The sequence below is a fragment of the Sus scrofa genome, chromosome 4 (genome assembly GCF_054392235.1).
Source record: "Sus scrofa isolate SSC_HxYL_T2T_F1_AM1 chromosome 4, Sscrofa_HxYL_maternal_Yorkshire_Landrace_v2.0, whole genome shotgun sequence".
NCBI classification, from domain to species: Eukaryota; Metazoa; Chordata; class Mammalia; order Artiodactyla; family Suidae; genus Sus; species Sus scrofa.
The window spans coordinates 109636537-109661147 of NC_139386.1; the positions used below are offsets into that span (position 1 = coordinate 109636537).

At 43.7% G+C, this 24611-nt stretch overlaps 1 long non-coding RNA gene across 1 annotated transcript in view; it reads right to left on the reverse strand.

Annotated features, from left to right (window-relative positions):
• LOC146404180 (uncharacterized) overlaps positions 1–19479 on the reverse strand; it is a 59862-nt gene extending 40383 nt beyond the window's left edge. Inside the window, exon 1 of the long non-coding RNA XR_014844442.1 lies at positions 19426–19479. This is a non-coding gene — a long non-coding RNA (uncharacterized LOC146404180). The remainder of the gene's footprint in view (positions 1–19425) is intronic.
• Positions 19480–24611: the final 5132 nt, after the last annotated feature.

The window sequence follows — 24611 nt, forward strand, 5'->3', positions numbered from 1 at the left end:
GCTAGACTGATGAAGAAAAAAGAAACGCTCAAGTTACTAAAATCCAGAATAAAAGATCCAGTATCACTACCAATTTTACAGAAATACAGAGGATTATAAGGGAATGCTATAAACAATTATGTGCCAAAAAATTAGATAACACAGACCAAATGAACAACTTTCTAGAAAGTTAAAAATTACTTTAACTCAAGAATACACAGGTTAAGGATCTGTCACTGCAGAGGCTTGGGTCACTGGTGTGATCCCTGTCCCAGGAATTTCCATGAGCTGTGGGCATGGCCAAAAAAAAAAAAGAATAAATAGATGATCTAAATAGATCTATGATATATAAAGATATTAAATTATAAACAAAAAAACACTTCCCACACATAGAAAAACTAAGGCCTAGATGACTTCACCGCTGACTCCTAATAAATCTTTAAGGAAGAATTAACATATGATTCACAAACACTCCCCCCAAAACTAGAAAAGGATGGAATACTTCAAAACTCATTCAATGAAGCAGTTAGTACATTGACATCAAAACCAGACAGACATTGCAGGAAAAAAAGCTATAGACCAATATCTCTTAAATATAGATGGAAAAATCCTCAATCAAGTACTAGCAAAATGAACTAGCAATATAAAAAGTATCATACACATGATCAAGTAGGATTTATCCCAAGAATACAAAAGTTGTCTGCCACATGAAAATCAACTTATATAGTATACTGTATCAATAGATAAAAGACAAAAACTACATAATTACTTCAATAGATTCAGAAAAAGCACTGACAAAATCTAGTGTGGTTTCATGTTTAAAAAAAATACTCAACAAATTAGGAATAGAAGGGAATGTCTTCAATCTACTAAAGTTCTTCTAGAAAAAAACTCACAGAAAATACCATACTTAATGGTCAAATACAGAAAGCTTTCTCTAAGATCAGGAATCAGGCAAGTGCTCCTGCTCCTTCTATTTAACATTGTAGTGCAGGTTCTAGCGAGAGCAATTAAGCAAGAAAAAGAAATAGAGGGATTCAGATAGAAAAGAAAGAAGTAAAAATAACTTCCCTTGCAGATGATATGATTTTGAATCTAAAAAAACTTAAAGAATCCAATCTAATAAAAAAATAATTAGAATAAATAAGTTCAACAAGGTTGCAGGATATAAGATACAAAACCAATTGTATGCCCAAACATCAACAATGAATAGTCTAAAAATAAAATTAAGAAAATGTAAGGAAAAAACACACTCCTTATGTGTCTCCTTTACTCTCACACCACCACCACACTACTGCTGACACTTCTAATTACCAAATGTGTCTGTGTGTGGAGTGGGGTGGGGACTCCCCCACACCAAACAATTCTGTGACATTAGCTGGGTGTCCTACAATTTTAACTCAATTCTGACGCCATATACCTGGAGATAGTGTCAGATTCCATGGGTTAAGGATTCAGTCCTATAACACTACCCCCTGCTCCCACACACACACACTTCAAATGCCAATTTCATGTCCAAGTTGTTACCTGTGCTTCTGACCAACTGGCTATAGATCACAGGTTATCACAACATCCTCCTTGGGATAGATTCATTTGCTGGAGTGGCTCACAGAACCCAGAAAAATATTTTACTTACTAGATTATCTGCTTATTATAAAAGAATACAACTTAGGAAGAACAGGTGGAAGAGATGCATAGGGCAAGTTTTGTGGGAAGGGGTGTGGAGTTTCCGTGCCTTCTTTGAGCTTGCCACCCTCCCAGCACCTTCATGTATTCACCAACTTGGAGCTCTCTAACCACATCTTCTGGGGATTTTTGCAAGTTTCGTTACATAGGCATAGTTGATTAAATCATTGACCACTGAGGAATGATTCAACCTCCAATCCCTCCCCCACCCCCATCCCCAGAGGGTGGGAGGTAGGATTGAAAGCTGCAGCTTTTTAAATCATGGTTGGTTCTCCTGACCACCAGTCCCTATCTAAGGGGCTTTCTAAGAATTCCCTCATTAACTTAATTGGTTGAAGGGGGCTTGTTATGGATAACAATATATCCATTTTACCCTTATCTCTCTGAAGCCACATCAGGAACTGAGGGAAAACCCCAAATATTATAGCAAAGATGCCCCTATTGTTCTGATCACTTAGGAAATTACAAGGGTTTGGGGAGCTGTGTGCCAGAAATGAGGATGAAGACTAAATATGTATTTCATATTATAAATCGCAATATCACAGAAAGTAATCCTGTGTATAATAAATAGTATCAAAAAGAATAGCAAACTCAGGACTAAATTTAACAAAAGTAATGCAGGACTTGTACACTAAAAAATATTAAAACCATTGAAAGAAATTAGAGAAGACCTAAGTAAGTGGAAAAGCCTTCAAAGTCCATGGATTGGAAGACCTAATACTGCCAAGATGGCAATAGTTCCAAAATTGATCTACAGATTCAGTGCAATCCCACTTGAAATCCTAGCTGCTTTTTCTTTCCTTTGCAGATATGGACAAGTCAACCGCAAACTTCATATGGGAATGCAAGGGACCCAGAATAGCCAAAGTGATTTTGAAAAAAGAAGAACATAGCTGGGGCACTCACACTTCCCACTTTCAAAACTTATTACAAAGCTACAGTAACCGTGATAGTGTGGTACTAAAATTAGGATAGACATATGGATCTGTGGAATAGAATTGAGAGTCCATAAATAAACCCTTACATTTATGGTCAATTGATTTTTGACATGGTTGCCAAGCCAATTCAATGGAAAGAATATTCTTCAACTAATGGTGCTGACACAACTGGATATCTGGCTGCAGAAGAATGAAATTGAGTACTGATCTCTGACCATATACAATAATGAACTCAAAACGGATTATGGACTTAAATGTGAGAGCTAAAAGTGTACAACTCTTAAAAGAAAATGTATAATCTTTGTACTTTTGGATTAGGCAATATTTTTTTCAGATATGAGACTAAAAGTACAAGCAGCAAAAGAAAAAATAGATGAATTGAACTTTATAAAAATTAAAAAAACTTTGGTGCTTTAAAAGAAGTGAAAAAGTGAGCAAGTGAAAAGAGGACCCACTGAATGAATGAAAATGTTTGCAAATCGTATATTTGATAGGGGACTTGTATCTCGAATATATGACTCCATAATAAAAAGACAACCCAATTTACGTGGACAAAGAATGTGAATAGATATTTCTCCAAAGGAGGTACACAAATGGCCAAAAAGCACATGAAAAGGATGCTCAATATCATTAGCCATCAGGCAAATGCAAATCAAAACCACCATGAGATACCACTTCATATACACTAGGAGGGTAATGGTAATAATAATAATAATTACAATAAACTGATCATAACAAGCATTGGGAGGATGTAGAAAAAGTGGAACCCTTACACACTGCTGGTAGGAATGTAAGATGGTTCAGTCACGTTGTAAATAGTATAAATAGAACAGTAAAGTAAATAATAAAGGAATACATAGAATAAAGAACTGCTCTATTCCGGCAGTTCCTCAAAGAACTACGCATAGAGTTACCATTTAACACAGCAATTTCATATCTAGATATAATCCAAGGGAAATGGAAATGTATGACCATACAAGCTTGTTCCCAAATGTTCACAGCAGCATCATTCATGATAGCTGAAAGGTGGGAATAGCTCAAATGTCTTTTTTTTTTTTTGTCATTTTTAGAGCCACATCCATGGCATATGGAGGTTCCCAAGCTAGGGGTAGAATTGGAGCTGTAGCTGCCAGCCTATACCACAGCTCACAGCAATGCTGGATCCTTAACCCACTGAGTGAGGCCAGGGATTGAACCTGCATCCTCATGGATACTAGTCAGATTTGTTTCTGCTGAGCCATGATGGGAACTCCTCAAATGTCTATTAAATGATATATGTGGATAAATAAAATGTGATATATATGTAAAATGGAATATTATTTGGCCATGAAAAGAATGAAATACCAATGAATGACGTTGAAAACGTTATGGTGTAAAAAGCCAGACACAAAAGGCTACACACTAATGACTGTAGCTATATGAAATATACAATCAGGTAAATTCACAGAAACAGAGTAGATAAATCATTTCCAGGGGGTAAAAGGACCTGGAATGTACAGTGATTACAGTAGACATGGGCTCTCTTTCTATGGTGATGAAAGTGTTTTGGAATTAGTGGTGATGGTTGCAAAACCTTGTGAATAAACTACAAATCACTGAATTATACATAATAAAAGGGTGAATTTTATGGTATATGAATTATATCTCAACAGCTATTTCAAGAAACGCTAGATTTTTGCTTTTTTCATGAATACTGTCTTCCATTTCCATCCAACTCATCCTCCAGCCCTGTTGCCAAAATTTACACAGTTCCTAGGAGTCTATAAGTTTGCTTCCAAAAACCCTCAGTAATTTGGACCAGGGATAGAGACACAGCACTAGCCCTGGGAAAGGAGCAGAAATGGCACTAGCCCTGGGAAAGGGGTCAGAAGATAGAGTTTATTTTTTTAATCCATGGCATATGGAATTTCCCAGGCTAGGGGTCAAATTGGAGCTCCAGCTGCTGGCCTCCGCCACAGCCACAGCAACGCTAGATCTGAGCTAAATCTGTGGCCTACACAGCTTGGGGCAATGCTGGATCCTTACCTTACGGAGCGAGGCCAGGGATTGAACCCACATCCTCGTGGATACTAGTTGGGTTCTTAACCTGCTGAGCCACAATGGGAACTTCAGAAGATGGAGTTTAAATAATGATTCTGACTTGTACTAGCTCATTGATCTTGGTCAAGTGGCCTTGCTTCTCTGAGCCTCAGGTGCTTATACATACAACCCCGGCCGTATCCATCTCCCAGGGTTGTGTTAGTTGATATTCCGTAAATGAGAGTGTTTACTAAACTGTAAGCAGTAAACAAATATGAGTCTTTGTGATTGGATCTCTATGACCAATGTCCGGGTGCGCGGATTGTGAAGGGAGCTATTGCCATCATCCCAGGAGACTTTAATCACGAGGCTGAGGAAGAACTGCAGGATCTCAAGGCTTATTATAGGTGTCGCCTTTGGCCGTCTGGGAACAAGGATGATATTTTCCAGTGCCCAAGAGATGGCTGTTATTATTGTGTTTGTTTAGATTACCTTCCTTTTAAGGATTTTCACTTGTCTGATCTACTGTTTTGCTTTTGCTTATGTCTGTGTTTATAGTAATTTTTTTTCTTGTAAGGGTCACACCCATAGCATATGGAAGTTCCCAGGCTAGGGGTTAAACTGGAGTTACAGCTGCTGGCCCACACCACAGCCACAGCAATGCGGGATCTGAGCCCCATCTGTGACCTACACCACAGCTCAGGGCAATGATGGATTCCCAACCCACTAAGTAAGCCCAGGGATTGAACCTGCATCCTCAGGGATACTCGTTGGATTCATTTCCGCTGAGCCATGACAGGAACTCCCCACAGCCGTTTATTAAAGCACAGCATCCTTGAGTTTTGGTCAAATGTTGAGAAGCATGAATTAAAGGTTTACTGAACAGAGTGATCTCCAGCTGTCATCCTAGAAGCAGCACAGTGCAGAGCAGAGATTTTGATGCCAGCCATTTTTGGGTTTAAGTTCCAGTTTTACCACTTCTTGTTGTAAGGTCTTTGGCAAATGTTTTTCTTTAATGCCTCTCTCTGAGCCTCAGTTTATTCATCTGTAAAATAGAGGTTTCCAACATCATAGGTTGTTGTAAGGATGTTAAGACAATGTTAGCCCAAGGTCAAGCACAGGAAGAAGTTAATAAATCTAGTCATTATTACTGGGCCCAGACAATGATTAATCAAGGTCAACTTCTCACCCAAGGGAAGGGGGTAGCAAGGCTGGCTCTGGGTAAATTGAAAGGAAGAGGCTTCAACAGTTATCAATTGCTAGCTCTGTGCTGAGTACTTTTCCATATGCTCTATCACTTGATTCCTCAACCCTGAAATATGGGTATTAATTCATATATACACATGACAAAACAGCTGCTCAAAGAGATTAAGTAGTTGTCTAAGGTCACATGGGTTTTTAGCTGTCCATTTGAGTATGGAATCCAGGTTTGACTGACTCCCAAATCCAGGGTTTTTCTCTTAGTCCTTGTGACCCCAGCCCCCAGGCGCTGGTGGTCTTACTTCTCCTTCCCTTCCATCTTATCTTCCTTTAGCTCCATAAATACAGGCCTGCTCCTTGCCAAGGGACTCCATCTGTCAAATTTCTCTCTTGTTTTTCCTCTACTTCCAACTCCAGCCAACATCTGGATGCATGCCTCCAAGTTCAAGGGTTTGAGGTGGAGGCTGGTTTCCATGTGATGCAATGCTGTAGTGGTGACTCTGCGGCTGGACGCAGGGCTGGACCAGAGGAACCAAGGTCTGTTCAACCTTATTCATCTTTCAAGAGTGAGCTCAGGTAGCACCTGCAGCCCTCTCTGAAAGCTCCAGTGAAAATTAGTCCTTATTTTCTTTGTTCTCTGTACTCTATCCAGACCTCTGTTATACCTTTACCATTACATCGAAATGATTTGCTTATTTGTCTGTGGGTCTTCCAGGCTTAGTAGACTCTATAATCTCAATTTAGAATTATTTAATAAAAGACTTCTTAAAATTTTTGTGCCATCTACACTTTGGCAATTGATTAAGCTCATGAACCTCTTCTCAATTTATAAATATATGAAATAAAAGTTACAGGATTATGAAATAAACCAACTATATTAAAGTCAAAATTTTAATAAACCAAATTTGGCTATATTAATATACTGCTTATTAGCATAGTAAATAATAAGATCCAGTGCTGGGTCTAATAAACACTATTTTTTTTTTTTGTCTTTTTAGGGCTACACCTGCAGCATAGCAGTTCCTAGGGGTCGAATCAGAGCTGTAGCCGCTGGCCTACACCACAGCCACAGCAACACCAGATCTGAGCCACATCTGCGAATTACACCACAGCTCATGGCAACACAGAATCCTTAACCCACTGAGAGAGGCCAGGGATCGAACCTGTGTCCTCATGGATGCTAGTCAGATTCATTTCTGCTAAGCCATGACAGGAATTCCCTAATAACTACCATTTTTTGATGTAGATGTGAGCATAAATAATAACCTAAGATCCATAAAAAATTTAATAAAATATATAATGCCTGTGATTTTTATTATGGCAAAGTCACAGTTGCCACAAACATTACTGTGGTTTGTTCCTTACGCTCATAAAAGAAGATGATGTTAAATTTCAATTTCAGGTGTTAAAGATGTAATTTTTTGTCATCCAAACTGAATTCTATCCAAAGACTCCCTGATTTAACAAATCAGATTAAGACTTATCCTGATTTAACAAATCATCTGAAAGTTTAAGGTGATCCACACTACTATGTATAAAATAAATAAGCTATAAGAACGTATTGTACAGCACAGGGAATGTGGCCAATATTTTATAATAACTTTAAATGGAATATCATGTATAAAAATACTGAATCACTATGTTGTACACCTAAAACGAATATAATATTGGAAATCAACTTCAATGATTGAGGCCATGGATCAAACCCATATCCTCATGGATACCAGACGGGTACTTAATCCATTGAGCCACATTGGGAACTCCTTGTACTTAGTACTTTGAACCACAAACACTGATGTTTATTTATGTGTCCTTCTTGCCCACACCTTAAAGGGGAGAACTGTCTTATTTATTTTTGTTTCCTTATTCCATTAAACAATAAAGCGTACTTATTGTTAAATGATAAAAGGCTCAGCCCTGCAGCAGTGGGTCTCCTTGTCCATCTACAGCCTACCTGTTCTTCAAGGTCCATCTTTCCTTTAAGAGGGCCCTGCCTGTTCCTACCCTCATTGCTCTCTTTTCTGAGAGTCTGCCCACTATGCTGAGACACACCATAAAAACTCTTCTCAGTCAATAATAAAAAGACAAATAACTGGCCAAAGGATCTGAATGGACGTCTCTCCAGGGAAGGTATATGAATGGTCAACAAAGCACATGAAAAGAGTATCCTGAGTCATCAGGAAAATCACACTCACTAGGTTGGCGGTCATGAAAAAGATAGATAATATAGCGAGAGTTGTAGAGGATATGGAGAAATTGAAACTCAACTGTGGCTGAGGGAATGCAAAATGGGGCAGTAGTTTGGAAGAGTCCGGCACTTCTTCAAAAGGGTAAATAAACATAATTACCAAATGACCTAGAAATTCCACTCCTAGATATATACACAAGAGCAATGGAAGCCTCTGGCCACACAAAATTTGTACGTTTTATTCATGGCAGCTTTATTCATAATAGCTAAAAAGTGAAAACAATCCAAATGTCGGCCAACTGATGAATGGAAAAATAAAATGTGGCATATTGATACAATGGTATATTATTCAGTAATAAAAAGGAATGGAGTACTGATTGATGGCACACCATAGATAAACCTTGAAAATACTAAGCTAAGTGAAAAAAATGGCAGTCAAAAAGGGCCATAAATTGGATAGTCTCTTTGCATAAAATGTCCACAACAGCCAAGTCCATGGAGGCAGAAAATAGCTATCTGAGGCTAATGGGGTTGAAAAGACATGGAAAGTGACTGCTAACGGATACTGGCTTTCTTTCTGGAGTGATGAGAATTCCTAAAATTGATTGTGGTGATGGTTGCACAATCCTGTGACTATACTACAGACCATGGAATTGTACACTTTAAATGGATGAATTGTATAGGTCATGATTTCTATACCAATAGTACTATTACTGTTGTATAGGTCACGAATTCTATACCAATAATACTATTACTATACCAATAGTACTATCTGTACTTATCCATACTCCGCGCCAGATAAAGGGGAGAGAGAGCAGAATTTATTCAGCAAACAGAAAGATGTTTGGCAAGGCTGGATCACTGAAGAATCTCTGGATTTCCTTGCTTCTGGTGAAGAGGAGGCATTTGAAGCTGGAGAGTTAGGCAAGAGCCAGCTCTCAAATGACCTTGCTGAACATGTTAAGGAGTTTGGATTGATTTGAATTGGAGGGGATTGCAGAGGTTTGCAAAGGGTTTAAATAGAGGGATGAAATGATCAGATTCACAGTTTAGAAAGATGTCAAAGGATATGGGTGAAGACAGGTCTGGGAGAAGGGCATCCAGCAGGCAAGGAGACATATTGGGGGTTGTGTTGCATCCAGGTGAGTGCTAATAGTGGAAGGGACCCGGGGGTGGTGAAGGAAGAATTGATAGGACTTGAGTATGATTGGTTATAGGGGATGAGGGGAGTGAGAAGGAGCAGAGGGTGAGGGGGGAAAAAGAAGTAGTGGCTAAAAGTGTTGAGTCTCAGCTTCCGTCTAGGTAAGCTAACCTGTCTAGACTGATCTGCCTCTCTGGTCCACACAGATCTAAAGCTCAGGAGAGAAAGGTGTCTTGACAGTGAAGTGAAGCCCTTGACAAAGAGACAGAGGAGAACTTGGGGGCAGGGTAGTGAAGTGAACCCTTGACAAAGAGACAGAGGAGAACTTGGGGGCAGGGTTGAATGAGGTAAGAAGACAGGAAGGGCTGTCCTGTCTCAAGATGTCCCGATCACCCTCCACAGATGCTTCTTTGAGGAGTTTGGTGCTAAAAGAATTGTCCTCAAGAGGAGGAGGAAAGGGAGTTCTGCTGTGTGCAGTGGGTTAAGAATCTGACTCAGTGGCTCCTTGCACCGCAGAGGTGCGGGTTCTATCCTCAGCCCAGTGCGGTGGGTTAAAGGATTTGGTATTGCAGCAGCTGCTGCATAAGTCACAGCTGCAGCTCAGATTCGATCCCTGGCCAAGGGATTCCATATGCTGGACATAGACATATGGAATATACTATATACCAAGACCTATGCTAACTTCCATGTGCCATGGGTGCAGCCATAAAAAGAAAAAGAAAAAGAAGAGAAGGAAAGAGCTAGGCTGGCCATTCCATTCTTGTGACCTACAGATTTCTTTTCAAGTACTGGCTCTGAATTTCGTGACTTTTCTCTGGAACTTGCTTTCTTTCCATCCTTTGACTCCTCGCCTTTCTCTCCTGGCTTTCTTTTATGTTCTCTTTGCCTTTTCAGCAGCCACTGAAGATGGCTAAGAACCTCTTGCGGGGAAAGTCTTTGAGAATTTAATCTGAAGCAGAGAGTCTGGGAAACTAAGCCCTGTGTTCTTCCAGGCAGGTTCCCGGAATGCTAAGGTCAAGTGAATACTTGAAATGCTGGAAGGTTCTTTACCCCATGATTCTTTTAACCAGAGACACCCATTTCTTGCCTTTTTCTGGGAGCCTGTTCCTTCACTTCAGGTAAAGGACTTTGAAGTTTTAGAAATGACAAAGCAATATGTTTTTGAAAAATCACTTTGGAGATCTGTGTAGGAGTGTTTAATAAAGCTAAACAAATGCATTCTCTTAGACCCAGCAATCCCACTCCTAGGGATATGTCCAACAGAAATACGTACATAGGATCACCAGAAGACATATACTAAAATACCCATGGTTGCACTATTGCTAATAACTATAAATTGGAGGCAACCCAAATATCCATTAATAGTTGAATGAATAAATACATTGCAGTATAGTTACACACATTTTTGTGTAGGAACACTACACAAAAATGAGAATGAACCATCTATAACCAAACACAAACATGTAGATGAATCTCACAAACATAGTGTTCAATGAGAGAATCCAGACACAAGTGATTACTTACTATATAATCCTATTGATCAGAACAGGCAAAGGGGGTAGTTACTACAAGCTAGCATGAAGGGGCTTCTGGGTACTGACAGTGTTCTGTTTATCAGTCTGGGTTCCGTTTACATGGGCGTGCCATGCTTGTGAAAATTCAGCAAGCTATATGATATGTGCCTACCTTTTCTTTTCTTTTCTCTTCTTTTGTTTTCTTTTCTTTTCTTTTCCCTTTTCTGGACTCCTCATGGTATGTGGAGTTCCTGGGCCATGGATCAGCTCTGAGCCACAGTTGTGACCTATGCTGCAGCTGCCACAACACTGGATCCTTTAACCCACTGTGTTGGGCCCGGGATCAAACCTGCATTCTGGCGCTGCAGAGATGCTGCCAATCCTGTTGCACCATAGCAGGAACTCCAATGCATGCATTTCTTTAGGTATATTATACTACCATAAAATGGTTTTTAATAGGAAAAAGACAGATCTTTGATTAGATTAACTAAGATGGTTTTTGCTGTCTCACAAAATCTATTGATTTCAGGCATAGACTCTAAAAGGGGTGACTATAAATGTGATTTATAACCAAGACAATTAATTCTCATTACCACCTGAATGCTGTGGCACAAGTTTCCAGTTCCTTTGCTTCCCAAAGCTAGTGCTGGGATTGTTCTGCCCCTGTCCAGGCAGTAAGGCATGCATTGTCTGCAGGGAATTTAAAACAGTAATAAAATGAACTAAGAGTCAGTTTGCTTTTTTATTATTACCACGCACTGGCAATTCTGAACAAAATCCATGATGAAATCTCTCTTTCCTCCCCTAGTAAATGATTTGCTAATCTAAGTTTGAAACAATTACTTGGCTACTGCTGAGCTGCACTGGACCGTACCATGGCCCCATCCCTAGTAGGCCAGTGATGGAAAGGGCAGCTATAATTTTGTAGGCATATGTTTTGTATCAGAGACTGGACCTGGTCCTTTTTTTGTGTGTATGAATCTTATTTAAACTTCCCGGCTGTGTGGGTTAAGTGTCATCACTCCCATTTTACAGATGAGAAAACTGAGAGTCAAGCCATTAAGGGACTTGTCCAAATTCACTCAGGTAGTAGAAGGAGGAGTGAGACTGAGCGTCTAAGCTTTCTGAGCCTTTGGGGCATCTTCCTACTAGGCTTTCCTGTTCTGGTACCAACACATACGTGGAGGACCCTTGAGATTTATTTGCTGAATGAGTGAAAGTGTGACTGCATGAACTGATCATTATTTTAATTAGTTCAAGGAATATGTTTTATATGTATAGAACTTCTAAGTTGGTTTCAATAAGAAAACTCTCCATGTGCCTCGTTCCTTCAAATTTGAAGGGTATATCCCTTAGAAGGTAGAACTACCGTTTCGCTGCTTATTGTTTCACATACATTGTCTAAATGTCACCATTATTTTAAATAGGTTTCATTGTTTCCACTTACACACAGGGAAACTCCAACCTAAGCATTCAAGTGATTAAGCAGTTGGAGGGCAGCTAGTAAGAGTGTAAGGATTTACTCAGTGGTTAAGAAGAAGGGCTTCAGGGTCTGGAGGACCAGTGACAGTGCTACCTCTTGCTACCAATGTGTCCCAGATGGCATTTGAAACACTTCTGGGCCTCAGTTTTATCACTCCTAAAATTGAAGTTACGATAGTATTCGCCTTCGAGTTTGCACACTCAAATGCCTGCAGGAGCCAGGGGTAGGAAGGTCTGAATTTTTGGCTGGTTAGAGGCTTGGCACCTGCCTGGGATGCTCCTGAAGGGGATGGAGGGAAGGATCAGGGGTAGAGGGGGGCTTGGAGTCCACTCTCTAGGCTCAAACACACTCATTCCTTCGCATCAGTATTTCTGGAGCACCCATGATGTGCTAGCATGGTTCTAGGTTCTGGATGCAAAAGTGAATAATGCTTAGGCCCTTTCTGCTCTTGAGGGAGGCAGGCTTAGAAACGATCAATGAAAACACAGTGTTGCATCATGGCATTTTTAAATTCTGGGAATCGCATCCCAGCAATTCAAAGGCTAAAGAGGCTACTGGCAGCTCATGTAAGTACATTTGCCTTTCAGTAGGATGGCACCCAAACTATTTCAACCAGGTAAAGAACTCTGTTGCCATAAAGCTCAGAGAAAGGATATTTTACAATATTTTGCAGGTCATCAGGTATTTAAAGACACTCAGGTCTGGGAGTCAGGTCAATTAGTCAATCAACAAACCCATGACATAGTCGCCCACCCTCAGCCTGACCAGCAATGAGCCCTTCTCACCTGATGGGGCAAAGTAGATGTGATTAACACCCATCTTGTTCTAGAAAGTACTGTCCTCTGGAGGTTTACAAGCTTAAGATAGACAAACAAATCTGGACAGACACCTCAAGACCATGATGATAGTATTGATCAAGCCGCACATCCCTGTGTCTCTTGGCGGACCACACAACATTTCTCACACTCCCTGGGGCCCTCTCGTGCCCCTCCCTCCCTCTCTTTGCTGCTCAGGCCTCACCTCTGCTCTCAGTCACCTTTGTTCCCAGAGAGCACAAGCCAGGAACCCTCTTACCCCGTGTTCTGAATGGGCCTGTGTGTTTCAATATGTAATCTCTGGGCTCCCCTCAGTGAGCGTTTCAGGTGATTGTGGACACACAACTCATTTTGTGCTTATCTCTGTGTGTCACTCCTATGGGTCCCCAGCTGCATGTTCATATGTGTTCACAGTTGTTAGACGGGGACATTTGTGTTCATTTGCATGGATGGGAGCATAACAAAGAGAATATAAGTAGATGTGATGGACACTCATCTTGTTCTAGAAAATTCTCTGGTGGTTTATTTGGGCAATTAAAAAAAATAATAAAGTAGTGTGAGTTAAATGCAGGAGGAAAGAAATAAGAAAATGGAAGGTTGGGGGTTAGTGGGACAGAAATCAGGCAAAAAGAAAGCCTGTACCAGAGTTCTTGTTGTTGTGCAATGGGATCCGAGGCATCTCTGCAGTGCCAGGACACAGGTTTGATCTCCAGCTCAGCACAGTGGGTTAAGGATCTGCTGTTGCTGCAGGTGCAGCGTAGGTTGCAACTGCCGCTTGGATCTTATCCCTGGCCTGGGAAATCCATATGCCTGCCACAGGGGGGCCAAAAAAGAAAAAGAGAGAGAGAGAAAGAAAGAAAGCCATTCCATAATGACCTCTCATGTACCAGGGAATAAATGTGTGTGAACATTAAGGTGTGGATTTCAAGCTAGAGGTGTTCCAGATACTGAAACATCTGTTTTCCATTCCCCTTCCCCTACAAAGTTTGCAGAGGTTTCAGGCCCAGGCTTCCTGCAGCCTGGCTTGGGTGGGAGAAGAAGGTTCAAAGCTGGTCCTCTCTCCCTTCCTAGCAAGTTTGTCCTCTCCTTCCCATTCCATCACCCCTCTTTTTTTTTTTTTTTTTTTTTTTTTTAAAGAAAAAATTGGCTTGGCTTTTTCCCTTGGATAACGGTGCCCTGGGAGTAGAGTCTGAAAGTTAGCCAGCGTGGAGCAAGGAAAACACCACCTCCCCTCTCACCTGCCCAGGAAAGCCTAAAGGAAGAGGATGTGTCTTTGGAGGTGACAAGAACGGGCGGAAGATACTTGGCTGAGGGAGCAGAGAATTGGTCAGTGACCTGGGAGAAGAGTTGGACGTGAGGGGGTTCCCATTATGGCTCAGCGGGAACATAGGTTCCATCCCCGGCCTCGATCAGTGGGTTAAGGATCTGGCGTTGCTGTGAGCTGTGGTGTAGGTTGCAGATGTGGCTCAGATCTAGCATGGCTGTGGCGGTGGCATAGGCCTGCAGCTATGGCTCTGATTCAGCCCCTGACCTGGGAACCTCCATATGCCATGGATGTGGCCCTAAAAAGAGAAAAAAAAAAAGAGTCGGCGATGAGCACTGAACAGAAAGGACCAGGTCAAGGAGGGAAGATGGGAGCATGAAAGCAGAAGGGCTCCGGGATGTAACCCGGGTGCCCGCAGAGAGGCTGGGGTGCAGTTCCCACAGGTTGGCTTTAGGCGAAGACGTCGAGAAAGGGCGGGGAGGGGCATGTGTGTTCCAGAGAGGGAGACTCCACTGCACTGAAGACGAGGCCGGTGCCTGGACTGAGGCACCCACAGGGTGGGGCATGAGGCCAGCTATGCAGAGCAAACCCTCCACTCATGGCTGTGGGAGAACCTGAGCTCTATAAGCTGAAGAGACTGGCACTGAAGTCGCAGGTACAGGGTCACATCTAGAAAGGCTCTGCTGCCTCTTGAGGCTTTTGCCCAAAATCCTGCAGGAGGCCTGGGTGACAGCTTGTAGTTCCACACACGCTATCATGAACTCAGCCCTCTAGGCTTATAGAGGGGCCTCCCACTTCCCAAGGGGGAGTCACCTCCCTGTTGAAGGCTGCCCTGCCTGTGGCCTGGTCTATTTTGAGACAGTTCAGCGAGCAGACCCAGAAGGAAGGAGCCAGGCCTCACCTGCCCTCTTTCTTGTTTCTCTTCTCCTGGACAAGCATCACCTACTTCGTTTTTGCATTGCATGGAAGCAAAGACTTTGTTTGTTTATTTGTTTTTTTGGATTTTAGGGCCACATGTGCAGCATATGGAAGTTCCCAGGCGAGGGGTCCCCCTGGAGCTGCAGCTGCTGGCCTGCACCATAGCCACAGCCCTGCTAGATCCAAGCCACATCTGTGACCTACACCATGGCTCATGGCAACAGCAAACCCTTAACCCACTGACCCACAGTAGACACTCCCAAGACTTGTTTATTGTTCAATTAAGAGGGAATCTGGGGGTTACCTGATGGGGGCCAGGCCGCTGTAATAGTGAGCATAAGATATCTCAGTGTTTGATTGCTTGAGAAGACAGAGTGTGGACAGAGAAGCTCAGGAGGAAGACGAGGTAGATAATGAGTTCATGGCTGAGTGTGGAACGTGGGAGCTACTCCAGAACCCTGCCCTGCCCTGAAAAAAACACACAGCTCCTAATACTCCCATTATCCACCAAGCTCTGCTAGTCTTTTAAATTCTTCCCCACGTGACGTGGAATTGGGCTATGGATGTTTATGGGAGCGTTTGGGGGTATGTGTTGTGCTTTCTGGGAGGATATAGAAACATGTTTGTGTTTCCAGGGGGACACAGAATATTTGTGGCTGTTTGGGAATGTGCTTGGTGGCAGATGGCAGTCCAGTTACCCGCTGATAGTTGATATTTATGGTTGAAGGTCAGAGGGGTGGAGCCTGGGAGAGAAACTCAGAGACAGAAAACTCTGAGCATCTCTCTCTCTCTGCAGAGAGGTGGCAGTTGATCCCCAGGAGAGTGGATGACAGGGTCCTGGATCCTGAGGTCTAAGAAGATAAAAACATGAAGAAAGGAAAGCCTGGACTGTATTTCTTCATTTTCCTTTGGATCAAGCCTTGATTCGTTGGAACCGCAGAGTCTCAGACCCTAGAGGCACCTATAATTGAATTCTGTGTGGTGGAGCTGAGCAGTTCTTAATGAGAGCTGTGACTTGAGGGTTAAGTATTGGTGTGTAATGCATATGAATGAGGGCGAAGGCGAGTCTCCAGTCGCCGTTCTCAAGTATGACAATGCACTTGCCAGCAGAGTCCCAACGAGTGTTGGCAATTGCCATGTTTCTCCCAACACGAGTGAAGAAAAAGATGTACCAAGGTGTTGCCAGCAGGTGTGTGGGGCCATTTACAACCTCTTGGAATCAGGGACGCTCTCCACGTGGGCATTTTCAGTCCTGCTTTACAACATGATTCTGACTCAGCCTCTTGCTAGTGTGGCTTTGCACCTGCCCATAATTTATTTTGTTTCTGGCTTCACCTGGGGAATTGAAGGGCGAGCCAGAACATCTAGGACACAGGAAGAGATCCTGCCAGAAAAAAAAATAATAACACCACCTACAGCTCAAAGGGGCCACACTTGCAGTCGATGAGAAAACACTTCCGTCTTTGGGAACTTGACCACCAGCTGGTGAACGGGGCCAAGGTCAGTCCCTCCATGAACCAGGGAGCTCCCTGGGTTCCTGTCGCCTCAGGCTGCTTAGCCCTGACTCAAGCCAGTTGTATGCAGTTGGTCGTCGGAGGAATGTGTGAGAAAATATGGATGGATCATTATTTTCACCACTGGAAAAACACCTGAAAGTCTATAGTCAATTAAATCTTGCCTATTTAGACACTATCTTAAATATCATCACATGTCCCTTGGCTGACTAGGAGCTTTCTACAAGTTTAAATGTTGAGCTAACAATCATCTCTGAACGTGCCCTTCTTGCTCCCCCTGCAAGGAGCTCCCGAGGGGTGGAAGAATATTCTGGCTGCCAACTCCCTGGTCCACAGCGTCCAAATGGTCCCAGCTGAACCTCTCTCACTGAAGGCTTCTGGATGTTCTGAATAACTCAGTAACACGTATTCTGTAGCTACATGAGCCAGGCTCTGTGCTTCCCGTGCGGCATGTGAAATCATCATAAATGGCTAGACTTATTGCTGTTTTCCAAATGAAGCATAGGAAAAGCAGAGAAGCCAAATAATTTGCCTAAGGTCACACCACTTGTAGATGGTGGAACCAGGACTCAAGGCCAGATCTGTCCAGCCCTGAATTCCATGCCCATGTGCCCTGTCCCGCTATATTCTAAACTCAGGTCATTGCATCTTTGGGACACCAACAGAGAAAAGAGTGCACTCATTCAGGAAATATTTGTTGAGCATCTCTTGTGATATAGACAATATTATAGATGGGGGACTATCAAACTTTTTTCTACACAAGGCCAGAGAGTAAATATTTTAGGCTTCATGGGCTATATGGTGAGTCACAATGGTTTGACTCTGCCAGTGCAGTACAAGAGCAGCTCTAAACAATATGCAAATGTATAAGCTTGGCTTGTTCCAATACGACTTTGTGTACCAGAGCAGCCTGTGGCCATGAACTCTGCCGCTGCTCGAGGTACTGGAGTTACAGTAGTGGGGGAAAAAAAAATAAAAAAATAAAAATGCTTGGCTTTGCGGAGCTTATATTCTAGAAAGGGGAAATGATTGTGTTTCCTGGCCTGCTTTGTTTTTGTTTTTGTTTTTGCTTTTTAGGGCCCCACCCACGGTATATGGAGGTTCCTAAGCTAGGGGTTGAATCAGAGCTGTAGCTGCCGGCTTCCATCACAGCCACAGCAATGCAGGATCCAAGCTGCATCTGCAACCTGCACCACAGCTTATAACAACGCCAGACCCTTACCCGGTGAGTGAGGCCAGGGATCAAACCTGAGTCTTCATGGATACAGGTTGGGTTCGTTACCACTGAGCCACGATGGGAACACCCAAGACTTTCCATTTTTAACAAGTTCACAGGTGACACTGATGCTGCTGGTCCCCAGACCACACTTTGAGGACGAGCATTCTCTAGCAATAAGGAGTGAGTCTAAGGACTTCTCTCACACAACTTTTTGGATATCTGCTCATCAGCGTAACATCATTCTGTAGTCGTCTTCAGGCCAAACCCTCCTAGGCCCTTTATCTCTACCATGTATAAGAAATAACTTACAGATAACAAGCTGTCACTACCACTCAGGCTGAATCAACAGCATACAATGCTGGCAGCCACTAAGACATCACGGCAGTTTCAAACAATGAGAAACAGTGAAACCAGTTTTCAGGGCCAAAAGGTGAGCCCTTGTCCATCACAGAGATGGAGGGAGGCAGAGGACAAGGGCCTTGGGACAGTAGCCAGGAAGGCTGGGTTCCAGTCCCCCTCCTGCTATGTGACCTTGGGCAAGTCCCCTCCCCTCCCTGGGTCTCAGCTTCCTCCTCATCTACACCATGGAAGCTGGCCGAGCAGTGGTAATTCTAGAACCCACAAACAGGTGTAAAATCTCAATAGACCTCCTTACTGCCTCATTCCTGGGGACCCTCTCGGGGCCCACACATCCAGATTGCTCTTCTCTTCCAGCAGTGTGCAAGATCTGCCCATATGTCTCTCCCCTGGATTCGATCCTACTATTTTCCCTCAAGGGTTGCTTTGCATTCTCTGAGTCTGTGTTAAAATCCAATGTGTTATCTGTGACGGTCACAGGCTCCCAGCAATGAAACTTCTTTCCTTTGCTCCACGTCTGTGAGCAGAATGTTGCTTGGGGTGCTCAGATCAGCAGTCTGTAAACCCACAAAGCTAAACCAAACCTGTCATCTCCCGCTCCTGCCTCTTGACCCCAGAAAGTACACTACTGGCTTCCAAGATCTCTGCAAGGACCAGTGGGCCTGCAGAGCCACCCAAAGTGGCGACTAAGTTAAATTGTCATCAATCCCCTTGTCTGGTCAAGCAGCTCAGCCTCCCTTGAGGGGGTTTTTCATTCATTTTTGTTTTTTAGGGCTGCACTAGCAGCATATGGAGGTTCCCAGGCTAGGGGTTGAATTGGAGCTACAGCTGCTGGCCAACACCGCAGCCACAACAACACCAGATCTGAGCCGCATCCGTAACCTACACCACAGCTCACGGCAATGCCAGATCCCAACCCACTGAGCAAGGCCAGGGACCGAACCCTTGTCCTTACAAGTCAGATTTATAACCTGCTGAGCCACACTGGGAACTCCAGCCCTTGAGTGTAAGTAACAACCACAACACAAATATCACCAAGGACTCTTAGCAAGGTTTCTTTAGCTCAGTAGGATGTGCTGTCCACATTCTGGGCAATACTGTGAAGGGGGTCCCTTTCCCTTCCTGTGAAAAGCCACTCATGACCATTTCCATACAGAGAAAGAATAGCTTAAGGAATTAGGTAAACTGGCCTGCTAGGTGGGTCAGCCGTCCATCCATCCTCAGGAGGTGGCGAAGCAGGAATCAGGTCAGCAGCCAAGGGAGGGGCTGCTGGTGGGAAGTTCTAGTTTGGTTGAAAGGTAAACCTGGTGAAGAAAAGAGAGAGAGCGCTGCTGAGACCAGTAGCAGATTTGTTGTATCAGCTCATGTAATTATTCATTCTTTCTAAGCCACTTATAATTATTTCCAGGTGAGTCAGTAAATCTTAGTAAAGTCCTTGGGTTCTGAAACCAGACCACCATGGGTTTTTATCTTGGCTCTGCTGTTTACTTGCGATGTGCCCTGGGCCAGGTTTCTTAATCCATCAGAACCTGTTTTCTTCTATATAAACGGGGAATGATAATACCTACCTCACCAGAACTGAGAGTTAAAGGATACGATATATATAATAGTGTTCAGCATATTGCTGTTACTACTATTCACCACGGTTGTTCCAAAATATTAACCCGATTGCTTAACACGTAATAAGTCTTCAATAAATGTCATGCGATTAAGTTGGAAACTGGGTGAAATGTTCCAGTTGTTGCTTATGAAATCCCTGATGAGAGAGGCAAGACATGTTTGCTGAATTTTCTACACTCAGCAAACTTTCATTCTCGCTGGGTAACCTCTAGCCCGTCTAGAAGTTCAGAGTCTAAGAAAACACATGGAGTTGAGCATCTGCTAGAGAACATTCATGCAGAAGGAATCTCAGATATGTATTCCTAGTTAACCCAGAGAGAGCGTGGTTATCTGCTCAAGGTCACACAACGGGTTCACGGCAGAGCAGGGACTGGGCGTCATCTTCCTTGAATCCTTCTAGTGCATGTGTTTTCACACTTGCTTTGTGCTGTGCCTCAGTTGAGTTCCTGGGCCACGTTACTGAAACTACTCGGGCTCTGGGTGCCAAGAGTCACAGTGACCTTTGCACTTTAGAGGTTAGGGCCAGAACAGATGGGAGGGAGCTGGGTCAGGATGGGAAATAGCAAGAAAGTGGAGAGGGAGGGCTGCAGGGCTCCCTGCCCATCCGTGGCACCTTGCCCTTCGTCTCCCAGCTTCCCACAGCACCTGCTCCTAAACACGTGTCTCAGGGCTTTAGAAACCTGGCTTGTCTAATCCTCATGCCATACTCTTTCCCTTCATGGCAGAACTACGCCCTGTGAAATTGTCAGAAAATCACTTTATGGGCCACCATGAAATTGTCATTGACTATTGTTTTTTGCATCTTTGGCTTAAAAACTATTGACTCTATCTACTCCCTCAGGTGGGCATCTCCTCTGGACTCCAGGGGTGCTTTGCAGCAACATGTTCTAGTTCTCACCAGAAGGAGTGGCATCTTCTAACCCTCACCAGCTCCCCCTGGGCATTTCCATGGGCTGGGGGGGCGGAGGGGTTTATCACTAGGAAGGCAAGGTCTTAACTTGGAGACCTGGAGGCCCTTGGCTCTGAAATAGGCAGTCATTTCTTTTCTCTCCACTTCCATCTGAATTTAGTTTCTTTCCCCAGCCCCCTCTTTGCTGATGAGACCAAGTCCCAAAGGACAAGGACCCAGCTTTGCTCTCTTTGTGACCCTTGCTGGCTCAGTGCCTGGCACACAGCACATGCTCAGTACACGGGTGAATTAATGAGCAAATGCCTTTCTCTTTGAAGCCTTTGCTACCTCTCTAGAGCTGCTCTGAATGGAGCTGTGGCCAGAAGCCAAGACAGCAGGAGACGAGCAAGGGGGATTCAGAAAGAAGCCACTCAACCTGGTTTTGGTGCTGCCATCAATTATTCTTGACAAGCGGCTAGTGGAGAGGCATCTCTCCTTACCCAAACATGCAGCTTTGTCGGTAGTTCTTGTTTTAAGTGAAAATTCTAGTGTTGGTCATCGAAGGGTTTAAGAGCTTTGTCTTAATTTTCCAGACAAGATATTTTCCCCCCAATATCCATCTATCAACTTTTGTTGAGAGCCTTTCATGTAAGATGCGCTGTGCTGAGAGCTGAGACTGTGACGATGAGTTAGGGAGATCCCGCCCTAAGGGTATTTTACCCCTGCCCTCTTCCAAACTAGACCACGGAGAGGCACAGGAACAGATGTGTGAGCAGGCTACTGCGGGGACTCTGTGGTGGCACCAGCCTAGCCGGGGGGGTGGGGCATGGGGGGGAAGCCTTGAAGAACAGGGCGCTTAGAGGGAGGGCATGGGAAAGTCAGGAGTGAGGGGGCACGTGGCAGGAGGAAGGCAGGCGGGGCGGATCTCGAGAGCCTGGGCAGGTATGAAAAGGCAAGATGCATGTTCAGTTATTTATATTCTAAAACAAAATCAATATATGCGTACAGTGAAAGAAAAGAAAGAAGAGAAGAAGGAAGGAAGGAAAGAGAGGGAGGAAGGAAAAGGAAGGGGAAGGAAAAATATCAAAGTTAAATCATAAAATCAATCTAAAATTCTCCCTTTCTGCCTGCCTCCCTATCCTTGGTCCTTTCCCACGAATATGACAAACAGCTTCCGAGGCATCCTTCCAGGAAAAAATACACATATTTTGATATTCATGTATGCATATTCTTTCTTATTGCCACCTACGATCATGCATAGTACCTGCAGTATTGTTCTGCATCTTGATGTTTTTAGGTGGCTTTTTCACCTTACATATTAGGAATCTTCTTGAATCAGAAAGTTCACATGTATGACATTGATTTTGACAGCTGCAGAATTCTCCCATCATTTGTTTGAAGCTTCCCTGTTGCTGGACATTTAGGGTGTCTTCACTTTCTATTACAAATATTTCTATAATGAAACTTTTGATTCTTTGTTCATTCAACAAATGTGTTGAGCATCTCTGTATACCAGGCGCTGTTGTGAAACCTAGCATATCGTAGTGACCTAAATTATTGTTCTTTTGTGAGGCTAGCAATAGAACCCATAGGAGAATTGCTGGGCTAATGGAAATGTGCTCTTTTAGTTTTGATAACCATTTCCAAAATGCCTGCTGAAATGGCTGCAGAAATCTTTAGTCCCTTCAAGAGCAGAAGCAAACGCCTCGTTTCCCCATCCTCACCAACGCTGAATATTATCAATCTTTCAACATGGTGCCAATCGGACAGGCAAAAAAAAATTGCCCTCTTGTTACCGCTTAACTTGAACAATAATGAGTGACATTGGGCTTTTCTTGCTTGTTGACACTTGTGTTTCTTTTTCTATGAACAGCACGTTCCTGTCTATTGGCTGCTCTCCTATTAAATTGTCATCTTCCTACAATTCTGGGCTTGCTCCTTGTAAGTTAAGGAAATTAGTTGCCTGTCGTATGTGTGGCAAATATCTTTTCTGGGTAATCATTTGTCTTTTGACTTTGTATTTTTGCGATGCCTCCTGGCGGAGGCAATATTCAAGTCGAGGCTTGAAGGATGAGTAAGAACCATTAGTAACTCTTGTCTAGTGCTGCTTAAGTGCTGAGCATGCTTCTAAGTGCTTGACATGCATGAACTCACTAATTTTTACAGCAATCCTAGGAGGTGAAACTGTTATTTTCTCCTTCTTAAGAGGAAGAAGCAGAGGCAAAGAGCAGTTAAATAACTTGTCCAGGATCTCAGCACTGCAGCAAACCAGAGACAGGATTCAAAAGCATGAAGAGCGGCTTGCCAGGTAGCCTGGGGGGAGTCCGAAAAGTCATGCAGGTACAAAGAGCGCAAAATAGCAGGACAGTTCCAAGATGGGCGTCAGGATAGGCTGCTTCTGAGGAAAGGAAGGGAGTGGAAGGTGCAGAGGGGTGCGGTCCACTTATTCATGGCTTCACAGGGGTGGGTGAGTCTGGTCTCCGGAACCGGGCTTCGTGCCCTTGAATGCAGGGTCTGAGGCTAAGCCCCATGTTGTTAGCGCCATGCAGAACATGTCTAGGCAGCTGGAGAAAGTGGAAATGCCTGTCATTGTGCCTGTGCAAGACCCGAGTGATGCAAGGCAATTTGCAGCCTTAGCTCATGACTCAATAAGCCTTTGTGGGTTCATTGATTTAACTCCTGGGAACCCCAGGCATGAGCGGCCAGGACTTCTCTCCACAGTCCTGCCAAGACGAGCTCTGCCTTGGGGTCATTGGGCCACCATGCCCTAGCACATCTCAGGAATGTTTCCATGCTCTCTGTAGGACTCAGAGGAGAACAGATCCAAGAAAGTCTGTGCCAAGAAGTCATGCGACCCCTGCAAAAATAGCTAGAATTAATTTTGGATTATCTGTCCCCTGTCATTAACCTATTTGTTCTTTACATACATGAAGGTGATACATGTGTGATGGACAAAAGTTTCTAGAATAACCAACATGCATTCAGTTCCCTTCTAACAGTGCTTGGCCTCCAACTTGGCTGTGCTTGGCAAACTTTCCATAAGGTTTCTCATTGTTGAGGCAGGAACCGTGGCAGCATTGGCTCCAAAGCAGGCTGGTGAGGGTGAAAGAATCCTGGATAAGGAGCCTAATATTATAATGCTGCACTATCGCCTGGTCCCAGGGATGGCAGAACCCTGCCACTCCCGTTCCTGTGCCTGTGGCAAACATTGCTAATCTATCACCCACTCTTGTCCACTGAACCTAGATGTAGCCTCAGACTCCTCGAAAGGGTGGCCCCAGGAAGCACTCCCAGGTCATTGCCCTTGGCTCTTAAGGTGAAATGCATTTGTCACCACCAACCTCCTGGTTTAAAGCAGAGCTGTAGCATCAGACAAACCCAAGTTTAAATTCTATCTGTGTGATCCTGAGCAATGTAGACTCTCTAAGCTTCTGTTTTCACTGTCAGAATGTTCCTCAGAGAGTGTGTAGGATGTCAAATGGGGATACTGTGCCTTGAAAGCGCTTGGGAAAAAAAAAAACAACAAACAAAACACCAAGTCCAGGTCCAGTGTCAAATCTGAGAAGTCACTTGGAGTCTCTGGACCGCTCCCAGTTCCCTTTCATGAAAAATTACGAGGACAAGCCTAGACCAGCTTCAAAGTCCCTTCCAGCTCATTCACCGGGACAGGGCTGTTTCATGGATTTAGTCAATGGCTTTTTCCTAAGGGCTACTTTGAGCCAGGGAGGAACTGTTCTAGACTCTGAGGCCGAGGTTCTAGGAGCTTCCATTCTAGCAGGGAGATAAATAGTAAGAAAATTGTGCAGTGTCAGCAGGCAGAAGAGCCATGGAGATCAACAGCAAATGGCTGGAGAGGGAGGGCCCCAG